General features: G+C 38.8%; 1 protein-coding gene across 1 annotated transcript in view; it reads right to left on the bottom strand.

Moving 5' to 3' along the window:
* Positions 1 to 69, bottom strand: part of LOC133542377 (cytosolic 5'-nucleotidase 1A-like) — a 16,782-nt gene extending 16,713 nt beyond the window's left edge. The window contains exon 1 of the mRNA XM_061886434.1: positions 1 to 69. This exon is cut by the window's left edge and continues 185 nt beyond it. The gene's annotated coding sequence lies outside the window, so the exon portion shown is untranslated.
* Positions 70 to 4,731: the final 4,662 nt, after the last annotated feature.

The following is a 4,731-nucleotide window of genomic DNA, read 5'->3' on the forward strand; positions in this document are numbered from 1 at the left end:
GAAGACAGAAGGGGGGGAGAAAAACACAGAAAGTTTGCGGAAGTGTAAAAGTGTAGTGGGTGTGTCCCCGTCCGTGACGTCATCACGCTGCGTAACCCTTGCTTGTACACAACCGGATGTAAGTGGAACGTTTAATATTGACAATATACAAACTAACCAAAACACTTACAATGCATATCAGTATTACAGACATTCACTATGTTGAGAAACACTTTTCTGAATATATAAAAAAAAAAAACAAAGAAAGCAAAGTAAGAAACAATAAAAAAAGAAAAAGAAAATACAAATACATGAATAAATAAAAATACAAAAAGTTGAGCTTATCTAAAGCAAATTTAATTTCTCCAATAAAAACAGTGATTTAAGGGTTTTTCTATTTTTCATGACTATTTTCAAAAATTGTATTAATAATTTTAAATAATTAATTCAATTGGGGGGGGGGGGCAGCACGGTGAAACAGGGGTTAGTGCATGTGCCTCACAATACAAAGGTCCTAGGTAGTCCTGGGTTCAATCCCGGGCTCAGGATCTTTCTGTGTGGAGTTTGCATGTTCTCCCCGTGACTGCGTGGGTTCCCTCCGGGTACTCCAGCTTCCTCCCACCTCCAAAGACATGCACCTGGGTATAGGTTGATTGGCAACACTAAATGGTCCCTAGTGTGTGAATGTGAGCATGAATGTTGTCTATCTATCTGTGTTGGCCTTGTGATGAAATAGTGACTTGTCCATGGTGTACCCCGCCTTCCGCCCGAATGCAGTTGAGATAAGCTCCAGCACCCCCTGCGACCTCAAAAGGGACAAGCGGTAGAAATGGATGGATAATTCAATGGGAGAATTTAGATCTTACTTTCAGAACTTGACTTTTAATTTTTTAGCTTGCAACATAATATCAAGAATAATTTCTAGGCGCCTGTGTTTCATAAATTTACCAAAAATAATCTATTTTATAGTAAATGGGGACATCTCTACGTTTGTGTTTCTGCCAATCTCTAAACTCTTCCCAAAATAAGTATCCTATTCGTAAAATAAATGACTCACATCTCCTATAGCATTACAGATATGACAGTGGTAAAACTTCTTTTTTTACATTTTGGTTTAAAAAAAAAATAGAGTACTACAGTAGGTTGTATTGTAGTAAAAAATGTATTTGTAGTTCTTTAACTTTAGGAATAATGTGATATTCTGTCCTTATTTCCCTACTTCTACATTAGTAAACTCGTTTAGGATATGTTGTCAGCACCCTCATATATTTGCTCGAACATTCATCATCACAAAAATTAACATTTTCACTGTAACGGTTTCTCAGACAAGGAGTCGTGTCTGAATATAACATTCCTTGAGTCACCAAATATTTTAAAGGTAGTGGTAATGCCTTGGGTATCTTCTGAAACTGACTTCTTGTATAACAACAATAAAATATTTCACCTAATATTTTATGTTAAAATGCCGCAACTGTCTGGAACTGGTAGTCACTGCTTTTGTAGGTGCACTATTTAAAATTTAAAAAAGCATTTACAAAAACACGTTTTCATAACTTTGATGATGAAAGCTTATATCCAATAAAAATCACTAAACAAAATGTCAAAAATTGTCAATATCAGCAAATACACTTGTTGAGCCTCTAATTGCTCTCTCTGTCTTAGATCTACCTGAAAGTGTAAAGATGTCATTTATTGAGCTGCACCGATATTATCTCTATCACTTTGTCAAACTCAAGTTCTGGGGGCCAGATGTGGCCCAACACATCATTTAATGTTGCCCGCAAAAGCCCGGAAAAATGTGTGTCAATAAAATATTTCAATTTTATTTTTTATCACAAAATGCAAGAAAGGGACAAGCTGTAGAAAATGGATGGATGGGCATTTGTTTTTTTCAATTTTTACAGAAAAAAATGCAAACTTTTAAACTTTATCTGATCATGCCAAAAACTATTATAATATACTTTATTACAAATATATTTTTGTAACAATAGAAATAGTTAAATATCTGCTTGTCAATTTGTTTTCAAACTGTAGACGTGTACATAAAACACAAACAATTAAATGCATCCACAATAGTGTAATAATACCATCAATCAATGTTTATTTATATAGCCCTGAATCACAAGTGTCTCAAAAGGCTGCACAAGCCGCAACGACATCCGCTGTACAGAGCCCACATAAGGGCAAGGAAAAACTCACCCCATTGGGACGTCGGTGTCGGTGATAATGACTATTAGAAACCTTGGAGAGGAACCCCCCTCTAGGGGAGACCGAAAGCAATGGATGCTGAGCGGGTCTAACATGATATTGTGAAAGTCCAGTCCATAGTGGGTCCAACATAACAGTGAAAGTGCAGTCGATAGTGGATCCAATATAGTAGCGAGAGTCCCGTCCATAGTGGAGCCAGCAGGAGACCATCCCAAGCGCAGACGGATCAGTAGCATGAGGTGATAAAACATTTAATCAGTACTGTAAAATTATACAACAAATTGTTTAAATCATATGCATCACACTTACATTTCGACTGACTATGATTATTTACAGGTTATTACATGCATGCATAATTTAAATTGATTTTTTAAAATGTGGCCGTCAATTAAAACGAGGCAGACGCTGCTGATCTATCTTTGTTGTGCTTGAATTATCTCCGAATGTAATGCATTCCAAAACTGCTGCGTATATAGCGATTTCTCCAGGCAAACAAAAGGTAATCTACCGTTGAGATCATAAGACAATGTTGAATTAATGTGTTTATAATTTTTTAAAGGCCTACTGAAATGAGATTTTCTTATTTAAACGGGGAAAGTAGGTCCATTCTATGTGTCATACTTGATCATTTTGCGATATTGCCATATCATTGCTGAAAGGATTTCGTAGAGAACATCGACGATAAAGTTTGCAACTTTTGGTCGCTAATAAAAAAGCCTAGCCTGTACCGGAAGTAGCAGACGATGTGCGCGTGACGTCACCTATGTGAGGGCTCCTCACATCCTCACATTGTTTATAATCATAGCCACCAGCAGCAGGAGCAGTTAGGACCAAGAAAGCGACGATTTCCCCTTTAATTTGAGCGAGGATGAAAGATTCGTGGATGAGGAAAGTTAGAGTGAAGCACTAGAAAAAAGAAAAAGAAAGGCGATTGCAGTGGGAGCGATTCAGATCTTATTAGACACATTTACTAGGATAATTCTGGAAAATCTCTTATTTGCCTATTGTGTTGCTAGTGTTTTAGTGAGATTACATGGTACCTGAAAGTCGGAGGGGTGTGGCCACGGGTGTGTTGACGCCAGAGTCTCTGAGGGAAGTCACGGCAGCTGCAGCAGGACGGAAGCTCCGCTGATGTCTCCGGTAAGAGGCGACTTATTACCACAATTTTCTCACCGAAAACTGCCAGTTGACATGTAGTCGGGATCCATGTTCGCTTGACCGCTCTGATCCATAGTAAAGCTCATCTTCTGGAATTTTAAACAAGGAAACACCGGCTGTGTTTTTGTGGCTAAAGGCTAAAAGCTTCCCACCTCCATCTTTCTACTTTGACTTCTCCATTATTAATTGAACACATTGCAAAGGATTCAGCAACACAGATGTCCAGAATACTGTGTAATAATACTCATACCTTGGATCGGGCTGGAAAGTAATGTCCGCTACAACCGGTGACGTCAAACGCACGCATCATAATACCGCGACGATTTCAACACGACACTTCGTGGGAAATTTAAAATTGCAATTTAGTAAACTAAAAAAGGCTGTATTGGCATGTGTTGCAATGTTAATATTTCATCATTGATATATAAACTATCAGACTGTGTGGTCGGTAGTAGTGGGTTTCAGTAGGCCTTTAAAGTAATAGTTATGTTAAAGGGACAGTGGGGTTAGAAAGTATTTAGTCAGCCACCGATTGTGCAAGTTCTCCCACTTAAAATGATGACAGAGGTCTGTTATTTTCATCAAAGGTACACTTCAACTGTGAGAGACAACATGTGAAATAAAAATCAAGGAATTCATATTGTAGGAATTTTAAAGAATTTATTTGTAAATTATGGTGGAAAATAAGTATTTGGTCAACCATTCAAAGCTCTCACTGATGGAAGGAGGTTTTGGCTCAAAATCTCACGATACATGGCCCCATTCATTCGTTCCTTAACACGGATCAATAGTCCTGTCCCCTTAGCAGAAAAACAGCCCCAAAGCATGTTTCCGCCCCCATGCTTCACAGTTGGTATGGTGCTCTTGGGATGCAACTCAGTATTCTTCTTCCTCCAAACACGACGAGTTGAGTTTATACCAAAATGGATACATGGATGATACAGCAGAGGATTGGGAGAATGTCATGTGGTCAGATGAAACCAAAATAGAACTTTTTGGTATCAACTCAACTCGTCGTGTTGGAGGAAGAAGAATACTGAGTTGCATCCCAAGTACACCACACCTACTGTGAAGCATGGAGGTGGAAACATATTTTGGGGCTGTTTTTCTGCTAAGGGGACAGGACGACTGATCGTTGAAGTGTACCTATGATGAAAATTACAGACCTCTGTCATCATTTTAAGTGGGAGAACTTGCACAATCGGTGGCTGACTAAATACTTTTTTTTACCCCACCATATATATGGTATAAATATGCTATTTGCTGACATAGTCTGCTGCATTGCACCTGTCATTTGTTCCATCACACAACAACACTGTGTGGGTGTCCCACACGTAAATGACCTCTGCACGCGCGCACCCGCTCACACGTGCACGCGCACCCACC

This window comes from Nerophis ophidion, linkage group LG24 (genome assembly GCF_033978795.1).
Source record: "Nerophis ophidion isolate RoL-2023_Sa linkage group LG24, RoL_Noph_v1.0, whole genome shotgun sequence".
Taxonomy (NCBI): Eukaryota; Metazoa; Chordata; class Actinopteri; order Syngnathiformes; family Syngnathidae; genus Nerophis; species Nerophis ophidion.